The following is a 12035-nucleotide window of genomic DNA, read 5'->3' as shown; positions in this document are numbered from 1 at the left end:
ATATTTGTGTAATATACACTATTTAATTAAAAACTCCACATAAAATACAGGAAGAAATAGCTCGCAATACTTACAATATTTTCTTCTTTAATGATGATGTGTTCATCTTCTTCACATGGTTGCTGGCTGGGTTCAGTTAATATCTGCCAGTAAGAAAACTCAATGAGACCCCAGACACACACGACCTTTTTTTTTTTTGGGGGGGGGGGGGGGGGGATAAATCTGCCAATTATACATTTCTGTATATAACATTTTAGTTTGTGAGTTGGCTCTTTGTCTAGAACTTCAGTTAACACATATAAAAATGTATGAATACTACCACCAGGATTGATATACTCAAAGAATGATTAATATTTTTCTAAATGCAAATCTCTCTTAGCTCAGTGCCTGATACTTTAAGCTATTCATCAGCACTAACTGTAGTAAGCTTATCACTTTCTTTAAACTGGGATAATTTTTAGATATAAATGAATGATCCCTCACCCTTTATAGAAGTCCTAGAATAACAGTTAATGTTCCAATATGTGGATTTCTGCCTCCCTACACCAGTTTCCTGTAATGCACACTATTGTAGTATTTAAACATTGAAGTAGGATCTGAAATTGCTGTACTTTATTTTTCATTGATTGCACACTTTTACAATGATCTGCTTCATCTGTATGTGTTTCATTTTCACATGTCATCTTAAGTACATTTTTCAACAATATTATGGAAAGGTTAGATTGCTACTAATTCTAACGATGATACATCGAGATGCTGACATGCACAACGAAAAGGCTGTTATACATTGAGTTTTTGCGAAAACCTTCTTCAGAAAGGAAAAGAAAAATACACATACACATTCACACAAGCAAGCACCCCTCACACACACACACACACACACACGACCACTGTCTCCGGCCAGAAAGCAACAGTATCACGTTGAGCAGATGCAGCAACGCCGAGTGGGGCTCCAGAAATCATCCGTCTCAACCAAGGGTAACTACTGTCCTGAAGTCCTACAGCCAACAGTTTCTGCCCCTCTGTCCCATCACCTCCTCTCGATTCATGTCCTCTCACCCTCATTATGTGCCACTCTTTGCTAATGTATCCAACAGTCTTTTCTACTCCTCTGCTCCTCTCCCTTTCTGCTCTCCACTCCTCCTTCCCTGAAAACTACCTAGAAAAGGTAGTTAGGAACTCCACTCATGGTGAAAATATATGTGACCTAATGGCAACAAACAGACCTCACCTCTTTGAGAACGCCCACATCAAAATTGGTATCAATGACCATGACACAGTTGTGGCAACAATGATTACCAAACATATGTGTGTTAAGTAAACAGGATAAAAAGTCAGTAGTTTCATATCTCAATTAAGAACTTGAAACTTTCAGCACAAGGCGGAAGAATGTAAAGGAACTAAGGCTCAAGTTTGAAAGAATAGTTCACCATGCGCTGGATAGATATGTATCCAGTAGAACAGTTCGTAATGGTAGGGAATCTCCATGGTATACAGTCACTGTAAAGAAATTTCTAAAGAAACAGAGATTGCAGCATAATACGTGTAAAACAAAGCGTAGGACTACAGCTAGAGGGATGCTGAATGAAACGCATTTGGCTGTCAAGAGAGCAATGCGTGATGCCTTCAATGACTATCGTAGCAGAATACTGTAAAGTGATCTTTACAGAACCCAAATAAATTCTTGTTGTATGTAAAGGCTCTTAGTGGCACCAAAGTTAGTGTCCAGTCCACAGTGAATGAAACAGGACCTGAAACTGAGGGTAGAAAAGCAAAAGTTGAAATGCTTCACTCCATTTTCAAATGTTCCTTTACAAAGGAAAACCTAGGAGAATTTCCCCGATTTAATCCTCGTATCACTCGTGTGACTGGTTCTAAAATATTGGTACCAAATAGGACTAACGGGGATACTGAACATATACAGAGAAGGGCAGCACGAATGGTCACAGGTTTGTTTAATCCGTGCGAGAATGTCAAAGAGATACCGAAGGAACTGAACTGTAAGACTCCTGGAGATAGGTGTAAACTACCCCAAAAAGAAGTCTATTCACAAAGTTTCAAGAACCAGCTTTAAATGATTACTCGAGGAATATACTGCAGCCTCCTACATATTGCTCATATAGGGATCATGAGGATAAGATTAGAATAACTGCATGTGTGCAGGCATTCAAACAATCATTCTTCCTGCACTCCATATGTGAATGGAACAGGAAGAAATTCTAATAACTGGTACAAAGGGACGTACCCTCTGCGATGCACCTCATCGTGGTATGAAGAGTGTGGATGTGGATTCTGCTCACAGCCCTGATTTGACACTTCCAGATTTTCATCTTTTCACTGCTCTGAATTTGTTTACAGGTTAAAATGATTTTCTACTGATGGTGAGGTCCTGTGTGCATTCAAACATGGGACAAAGAGCAAGACAATTACATCAAAAAATACTGTCTGATATACAGTGCCAGTTTTAACTACACATTTTCACTGCCGAACAAAAATCAAATCATTGCCAAATTATGCATTTTTTCAGTAGTACATTTTCCCATTAAAATCTGTAGTCCTTTAGATACTAATCTAAAAAGTGAGGGACTTGATGATATTTCAAATACCCAAAAATCGGGCACTGAAACAATGTAGGTTCTTTTCAAAACTGGTTTGGGGGACAGAGCAGTCCAAGATGTGGAAAAGATTTCTAATAAATTGGACCAGATCAAGATCAAAGCCTTGTCTAGGGCACAGAGGAGGACACTTCTAAGAGAACTAAGAGAAAAGGAAGCCAAAGAATGGCTTCCTAAGAACGAATAGAGGAAATTAAAGGGTCTTGAACCTAAGGTCTCCAAGAAAAGTGCCAAGTGAAGGGGGTAAACAGATCCGTACCACTTCCACAACAGTGAATAAGAGAATGAGAGAGGAGTTCCTTACTCCCACTTCCCAGGATAACTGAATCCAGCAAAAGCTGAGACAGGAAACAGGGAAACAGACTTACAGTGCTGCAGTCTCATATTTCAGGATGGTGGTAATCCACCAAGGATATCCACTTGTTAACATCACTGTGCAAGCAGGAGGAGCTATTTCAGTTTGCTCTCTTTCAATAGATTAGGGCGAGTGTAAGTCAAGTCCCCAAATTCAGGAGGTCTCTAGTCTTTGGCTGTGAGGAGATGGGAACAGTAAATTGGATGAAGGAGATGATGCCCATGGGAGGAGGTGAAGCTGCTGGTCAGTACAGCGCAGGGACTCTTGGAAACCGTGAAACTGTCAATCTGGGTACTTAAAACTACTTAAGGGGACACTGTATGTGAAATTCGCTGAACCTTGACATTTTCTGTTTTCTACTTCATAATCTACTTAGGATTTTCCTGAACATTTTGGTATACAATACAGACCATTGTGAGACCTTCAAACAATATTTTGAATGTTGACGTGTGACAATCAAATTTTGCGGCTACGCATATACTGCCACAGTTGAGCAGTCATATCTTGGGAACTACACAGTCTAGAAAGCTGTGAATTGCTTTGTTTCGTGCCTTCTGCTATGTCTCTAAAGTTGGCATTACGAATAAACAAATCAGTCCTTTGTTTCTGATACAAGTTTCTCTTGAAAGTAGTGTGATTATCAGCTATTTATGTAGTATGCTAACTTCTATTGCTTTTTATATGTAAATAAAATGACTAAGTGTAAAAGTAACTTCAAGAAACACAAATTTGCAGATAACAGATAAGTGAGACCTTCATTTTCTTCTGAAGTACTTGAAAATACGTGTGCTAACAGTGAAGGAAACCACGATAATGTTTCTGAAGTGACCCCAGCCCCTAGTGCATCAAAAAAGGAAAGTAACTTTAGGAATGGATGACAGTGGTAAAAGTAATGATATTATGGCAATCAAACCTATTTACAGAGATTTGGCAAATCCTAAGCTACTAAAGAAGTGTTTACATGAGAAGATCCAGAATGTGAATGAGTCTTGCAATAATGTTGTGTGGTGCTGTGTTTGTTGGCCTTATGACTCTAAACTTAGCACTGTCTGATGCTGTAATAACTTTTAATGGTGGGAACTATGAAAGACTTACGGTTCTTGAGAAGTTAGGGGTAAGATTTGGACAGAATACAGCTAAAGGATGAGCTTCGTGTACGTGAAGCAGAGTTAGCTGCTCAGCAAATGAAGAAAGAAGCAAGAAAGAAAAGGAGGAGGCAAGCACTGGGCTGTTGTGACACTGAAGACGACACAGACTATGGGCCAGGCCAATTCTAGTGCATATAAGATGCAGAAATGTAAGTCTGTATAAGAAATTGCAATAAAAAAAGTTTATACCCCAGTATCTCTGAACTACATTTTTGGCAATAAATGACCCATTTTCTAAGAAAGTACTGATGGTAGAGATATGAACTTTTCACAGCATGCCAAGTGTGAGATTCAACACATATGGAACTAGAATAATTAAAATATCCTGAGTTGTTTTGTTTTTATGTTCATCTATTTACAAAATTCTGTCAAAAATTGAGTGTCTGAAAAAAAGAAATGGATAACATGCCCCACAATACAATTTTAGTAATACCTCTACTTCAGTGTATCTAGAAAGGTGCATTCAATAATTATGGAAAATTGTAAGTTGATGTCTTGAAAAGTTTCCAAGATAATGGGTCACAAAATTTGATAATTTCATATTGGTGGCATAGGGCATATAATGTCCCCTTAAGGATGTTCCTCCAAAGACAGTGTTTGAGAAAGTACGGTTTCATGACCAGAATGTCTCAAGAGATACAATTGTGCGAGAATTTTACATATTACATACTCTTTTCATGTAAAATAATGTGTTCTTGAAAAGATTTCAAAACGTGAGGGACAGATTTGTCCACCTCCCCCTTCAACATCCTGTGAACAGAAGGGCTCTGGCTGTCGCTCTGTTGTACACCACTTCATGCTCAGGCATTAAGCAGCTGCAGTGGGGTGGAGCAAATGACACATAACCGGTGCACGAAAAACTTTTCAAGCTTTATTTTCAGAAGGTAGTAACAGCATACTGTCAGAATCACACCCTGTAGGGTGCTGCATGGGATTGACTGCTGGGGGAAATATCTTAAAGTCTGCTTTTTTCTCCTTAGAGTATGGGGTCAAGTTGGTGATGTTTCCTTGTAAGTGCAGAAGGGAAAGCCGAAATGTGGAAGCAATATACAGGAGGGCTATACAAGGGAAATAATTCGTAGGAGTAAACCGAGTGGTTATAATTAAACTTTCCCTATTTAACACATCATAATATATAGACCTGTGGTCTAGGGGCAGCATCTTTGACTAGTAATCAAAATGTCTTTGGTCCCAGATTTGAATCCCTCCACTGCTTAAATTTTGATTAATAATCAGCACTGGCAGTTGAAGACTTCCGGCATAAGAAATCACCCTCACTCTTCCAGCAGCCTTATCAGAGAGGGTAGAGGAGTGGACAGAGGTTCAGGGCACACTCTTGTCGTAGGGGTGGGAAACTGCCCCTAAAGGTGGAAGAATCATCAATGATCAACAGCACGAGGATGCAGATGCATTAAAGACGCGTAACGCATATCCACATGACATGTGGCCTGTAGTTGAAAAAGTGTCATGATGATCTCTCCATTCGAAAAAGGTTCTGGAATAGTGCCCCATTCGGATCTCCAGGAGGGGACTGCCAAGGGGGAGGTGACCATGAGAAAAAGACTGAATAATCAATGAAAGGATAACATTCTATGAGTCGGGGTGGAAATGTCAGAAGCTTGAATGTGGTATGGAAACTAGAAAATCTGAAAAGGGAAATGCAAAGGCTCAATCAAGATATGGTAGAAATGGAAAGAAGACAAGGATTTCTGGTCAGATGAGTATAGGGTAATATTAACAGCAGCAGAAAATAGTGTAAAGGGAGTAGGATTTATTATGAATACGAAGTATTCATAATAAATAATACAGTATGTAAAGGGTGATGAAAATCGAATAGTCGTGGGGGACTGGAATACAATTGTAAGGGAAGGAGTAGAAGAAAAGGTTACAGGAGAAAATGGGCTTGGGACAAGGAATGAGAGAGGAGAAAGACTAATTTCAGCTAGTAATAGTGAAAACTCTTTTCAAGAATCACAAGAGGAGGAGGTATACTTCGAAAAGGTTGGGTGATATGGGAAGATTTCAGTTAGACTACATCATGGTCAGACAGATATTCCAAAATCAGACACTGGATTGTAAGGTGTAGCCAGGAGCAGGTATAGACTTGGGTCACAGTATAGTAGTGATGAAGAGTACGCTGAAGTTTAAGACATTAGTCAGGAAGAATCAATATGCAAAGAAGTGGGATACGGAAGTACTAAGGAATGACAAGATACACTTGAAGTTCTCTTAAGGCTATACATACAGCAATAAGGAATAGTTCAGTAGGTGGTACAGTTGAAGAGGAATGAAGTTAGAAAGAAAAACATAGGAACAAAGAAGGTAATTGTGAAGAAACCACGGGTAACAGAGGAAATACTTCAGTTGATCAATGAAAGGAGGAAGTACAAAAATGTTCTGGGAAACTCAGGAATACAGAAATACAAGTCACTGCGGAATGAAATAAATAGGAAGTGCAGGGAACCTAAGACGAAATGGATGCATGAAAAATGTGAAGAAACAAAAAAAAGAAGGGAATGTTGGAAGGACAGACTCAGCATACAAGAAAGTCAAAACAGCCTTTGGTGACATTAAAAGCAAGTATGGTAACATAAAGAGTGCAACAGGAATTCCACTGTTAAATGCAGAGGAGAGAGTTGATAGGTGAAAAGAATACATAGAAAGCCTCTATGAGGGGGAAGATGTGTCTAATGTGAAGAAGAAACAGGAGTCGATTTACAAGAGATAGAGGATCCAGTATTAGAATCAGAATTTAAAAGCACTTTGGAAGACTTAAGATCAATGTTCCTCCAAACAATTAAAATATAGCCTTGCTTCACCAAGCCGACCCTCTTACACCATTTTATTGGTAAATAATGAGAACATTATTATTGGAAAATGACTGTCAAAGCACTCAGTATTTAGATTTATGTCACAGTCTGTATTACATGTTATGAAGTGGTACTGTAAGAGCCAGCAGTCTTTATCATCCACACAATCCCGAAGATTGCAAGAGCTGACAAGTGCAAGAATTATCCCACAATCAGCTTGACAGCTCATGCATCCAAGTTGCTGACAACTGAAGAATGGAAAAGAAAATTGAGGATATGTTACATGATGATCAGTTTGGCTTTGGATAAGATAAAGGCATGAGAGAGGCAATTCTGACATTGCAGCTGGTAATGGAAGCAAGACTAAAGCAAAATCAAGACACCTTCATAGGATTTTTTGACCTGGAAAAAGCGCTCGACAATGTAATACGGTGCAAGGTGTTTGAAATTCTGAGAAAAATTGGGGTAAGCTATAGCGAGAGATGGGTAATATACAATATGTACAACAGCCAAGAGAGAATTATAAGAGACGACGACCAAGAACGAAGTGCTCAGATTAAAAAGGCTGTGAAACAGGGATGTAGTCTTTTGCCCCTACTATTCAATCAGGACATTGAAGAAGCAATGGTGGAAATAAAAGAACAGTTTAGGAGTGGAATTAAAATTCAAGGTGAAAGGATATCAATGATTCAATTTGCTGATGAAATTGCTATCCTGAGTGAAAGTGAAGAAGAATAACATTAGCCGCTGAATGGAATGAACAATCTAATGAGGAGAATACAGATTGAGAGCAAATCGAAGAAAGACGAGAGTAATGAGAAGTAACAGAAATGAGAACAGCGAGAAGCTTAACATCTGGATTGATGGTCACGAAGTACATGAAGTTAAGGAATTCTGCTGCCTGGGCAATAAAATAACCAATGATGGATGGAGCAAGGAGGACATCAAAAGCAGACTAGCACTGGCAAAAAGGGCATTCCTGGCCAAGAGAAGTCTACTAGTATCAATCATAGGGCTTAATTTGAGGAAGAAATTTCTGAGAATGTGCGTTTGGAGTGCAGCATTGTGAACATGGACTGTGGGAAAACTGGAATGAAAGAGAATTGAAGCATTTGAGATGTGATTCTACAGACGAATGTTGAAAATTAGGTGGGCTGATAACATAAGGAAAGAGGAGGTTCTGTATAGAATTGGAGAGGAAAGGAATATGCAGAAAACACTGATAAGGAGAAGGGACAGGATGGTAGGACATCTGTTAACACTTTGCCATCTGCACATCTCGTACAAACTTATTCACTTGGCGCTAGCAGCGCTAATTCGGATTACTCGGTTTGTCGCCAGTCGTTCTAGACATTATCGAGAAATTATAAATTGTTACGTTTGACTAATATCATCGTTAGTTCTCATAAGTTCTCAACCCTGCTCCCCTACTTTCACGAAATTTCGAAGATATACATGTGTAAATAAACACAAATTTGTTTCATATATTTGTTTATTTGCATTGACTTTGGTACTTAGCATCTTTCTTTCATATGATACGCAGCAAAACAGTCTCCAAGATGTAACACAACTCCACAAGAGTTGCACATAAAGTTTTTTTTTTTTTTTAGGACATACGTGGCAGTTTCTTCGTTTTCATTTCGGAAATACATAGGCCTATTAGTTGGTGTTGCTTTATGAGACTCGAAAGTCTGTCAACCAGATCATGATGAGACACACACAATGTACTGACAACCTCCAAGTTTTGCTCCATGCATTCATCATAATTAATCATATTGTCTCTTTCATCTGCCATGATGAAATGGCACAAGTACTTACAAAAAGAAAACAAAAAACTCGTTGACATGTGTAACTTATTGTTATCTAAACAAAACACCAACAGAATGCAAAAGATACAAAAGTGATATCGCTGGCCACTGCGCGATACTATGCGCACGACACCACTGTGGTGTCGCCGGATGGCAGAGTGTTAAGACATGATGGAATGACTTCCCTGGCACTAGGGGAGCTGTAGAGGGCAAAAACTGTAGAGGAAGACAGAGACTGGAATACATCCAGCAATAATTGAGGATGTGCTACTCTGTGTTGAAGAGGTTGGCACAGAATAGGAATTCATGGTGGGCCAAATCAAACCTGTCAGAAGACTGAAGAACAAAAGAAAAGCATGGAAACTAATACTGTACGAGTACCAAACTTGGTAGCATTAATGTCCAGAGTATGGGATGCACGATTTCCATGCTACATAACGCCACCGTCCAGTTCTACCTATGGCCACTTGGTGCCATTATCAACCATCTGATTCATAGTCCAACACACCTGACCAGTCGCAGTGCACTTGTTCACGTGTCAATATGAGCTTGGACAAAAAGAGCAGGGCATTATTTGTGAAACTATATTATCAAAACAACAGTAATGCTGCAGCTGCACTTTGAGATTATTGCTGGCTGAAAGGATTATGGTGGGGTCCTCTTTCTCCACCTGCACGATGAAGTTTGAATCAACTAGAGAACTGGGCGTCACTCTGGGAAGAGGCCGACAACGACCACAGGTGCTCGATGAAATCTCTGTTGCTACGGAAGACAACGCTGCGCGCAATTCCCGGTCCTGAGTCACTGCAGACCACTGTACAAAAGGTGCTTTGAAACATTTTCAAATAGTATCTGCACAAGATCCATACCGTACAGCAGCTTGCACCGTAGGACGCATAATGACATGTTGACTTCGCACTTCACTTTCTTGCAAGGATTGACATTGATGAAGATAGGCCCTGGACTGTCCTATGGACAGATGAAGCTTATTTTTCTGTTATGGGTGGGCAGGACACACAGAATTGGGGATCTTCACCTCCAGTCGCATTACACGAAGTTCCTCTGTACGGTGAATTTGTCGCCGTATGTGTAGCTTCATGACTATGTTCATCATTGGCCCATTCTTTATTGAACAGGTTGGCACTCAAGGTTCAAAGATGTGCAGTGTGACTGGCCAGTGTTACTGTGATGTGTTCTGCCAGTATTTCATATCCACCCTGCAGGAGAGAGACACACTGAACTCAACAGTTTTCATGCAAGATGGGGCCCCACTGCACATCGCTCTCGAAGCACACCTGCTTCTCCGAAACACGTATGGAAACTATTGAATTATCAGCCGATCGTTTCCAAATGCTCGGTCGGCACGATCACCTGAGCTCCCTCCCCGTGATCTGTGGTTGTGGCGCTGCCTGAAGGTCAGGGTTTACCAGGGGAACATTCACACGTGTGCTGATCTGAAGTGCAGCATGTCAAGAGAGGTAGCCAGCATTCCTTCAAACACCTTCACTCTGTTGTGGAGAATGCAATCCTGCACTTTCAGACTCTTCTGGACACTGATGGGTGCCATATTGAGCCCCTTTTGTAGCAATAATGGTAACAGTATGTAATGGTTTCATGCACCTTAGCAGCACATTAAATGTGTTTCAGTTTAATTGATTCTGCATTATTTCTATTCCCCATGTCCTCAACATTAATGCTACCATGTTTGGTCCTCATACAGTAATTAGTTAAATAGGGAAAGTTAAATTATAACTACCCAGTAACAGAATGGAGAGAGGAAGTAGATAAATGTGAGTTAGGAGATACGATACTGTGAGAAGAATTTAGCACAGTGCTGAAAGATCTCAGGCAAAATAAGGTCTTTGAAGTAGACAACATTCACTCAGAATTATTAAGATCTGTAGGGGAGCCAGCAATGGCAAAACAGGTCCACCTGGTGTGCACGATCTATGAGACAGGCTAAGTAGTCTCAGACCTTCTTTGTACCCCAAAGAAAGCAGGTGATGGCAAGTGTGAATGTTACTGAACTTTCAGTTCAAATAAGTTGTGGTGGCAAAATACTGACATGAAATATTTACAGAAGAATGGAAGAAGCCACCCTTGGAGAAGATCAGTTTGGGTTCATTAGAAATGTAGGATCACGGAAGGCAATGCTAACCTTATGGCTTATCCTAGCATGTAGTTGAAGAAAAGAAAACCTACACTTACAGATTTTGTAGATTTAGAGAAAGCTTTTGCCATTGTTGACTGAACACTCTTTCCAATTCTGAAAGCAACAGGGATTAAACCCAGAGAGCAAAAGATTTTCTACAATTTGACAGAAACCAGACGGCAACTGTAAGAGTTGAATGATATGGAGGAGAAAGAGTGGTTGAGAAGGGAGTATTACATACTTGTAGCCTATCCCAATGTTATTCGATCTGTGAGCATAGCAAGCAGTTACAGAAACAAAGGTAAGTTGGGAAAGAGAAGTAAATTTCAGGGATAAGACACTCAAGAGGTTTGTTGATGACATTGTAACTCTGTCAGAGAAAGCAAAGAACTTGGAAGAGCAACTGAACAGATGGGCAGTGTCTTGAAAGGAGGTTGTAAAATAAATATCGACAAAAGTAAAATAAGGTTAATGGAATATAGATAAATTAAATCAGGAAATGCTGAGAGAATAAGCTTAGAAAATGAGAAACTAAGAATAGTTAGTAAGTTTTGCTATTTGGGCAGCATAATTGCTGACAATGGTCAAAGTAGAAAGGATATAAAACGGAGACAAGCTATAGCATGAGCAGCATTTCTGGAAAAAAAACTAATAAAAATCTAATCTAAATCTAATACAAATTTAGATGTGGGCAAGTTTATTTTAGTACAGAACTGAAACTTGGACAATAAGCGGTTCAGACAAGATGAGAATAGAAGCTTTTGAAACGTGGAGCTAAAGAAGAATGCTGAAGATTAGATGGCTAGTTTGAATAACAAACAAAAAGGTATGGAAGCAAACTGCTGAAAAAAGAACCTTCTGGCACAACATTAAAAGAAGGGATCAACTGACAGGACACATCCTGGTGCATCAAGGAACTGTCAGTTTGGTACTGGAAGGTACTGTTTGTGTGTAATGGGGGTGGAGAAGGGCGAAGGGGGAGGGGGGGAGAGGGGGGGGATCACAAAGGCAGGCCAAGGGATGAATACAGTAAGTAGATTGACACCCGATGTGATCACAAAGTAATGCGAAATTTTTAAATTCGCAGGCTTTAAAAACCCAATTTTCAAATTTATTTCTTTTTATATTGTTGGTGCATATGTTCCTG

The 12035-nt window shown here is 39.7% G+C and overlaps 1 long non-coding RNA gene and 1 pseudogene across 1 annotated transcript in view; one reads left to right on the top strand and one right to left on the bottom strand.

The window, feature by feature from the left end:
* Positions 1–12035, top strand: part of LOC126210395 (tubulin alpha-1 chain-like) — a 65453-nt pseudogene that overhangs the window by 25426 nt on the left and 27992 nt on the right.
* LOC126210397 (uncharacterized) overlaps positions 1–12035 on the bottom strand; it is a 55684-nt gene that overhangs the window by 21992 nt on the left and 21657 nt on the right. The window contains exon 3 of the long non-coding RNA XR_007540657.1: positions 75–143. This is a non-coding gene — a long non-coding RNA (uncharacterized LOC126210397). The remainder of the gene's footprint in view (positions 1–74; positions 144–12035) is intronic.

The sequence above is a fragment of the Schistocerca nitens genome, chromosome 10, assembly GCF_023898315.1.
Source record: "Schistocerca nitens isolate TAMUIC-IGC-003100 chromosome 10, iqSchNite1.1, whole genome shotgun sequence".
In the NCBI taxonomy this organism is placed as follows: Eukaryota; Metazoa; Arthropoda; class Insecta; order Orthoptera; family Acrididae; genus Schistocerca; species Schistocerca nitens.
Note: the sequence above shows the minus strand (reverse complement) of the source record. Positions and strands in the feature narration are given on the sequence as shown.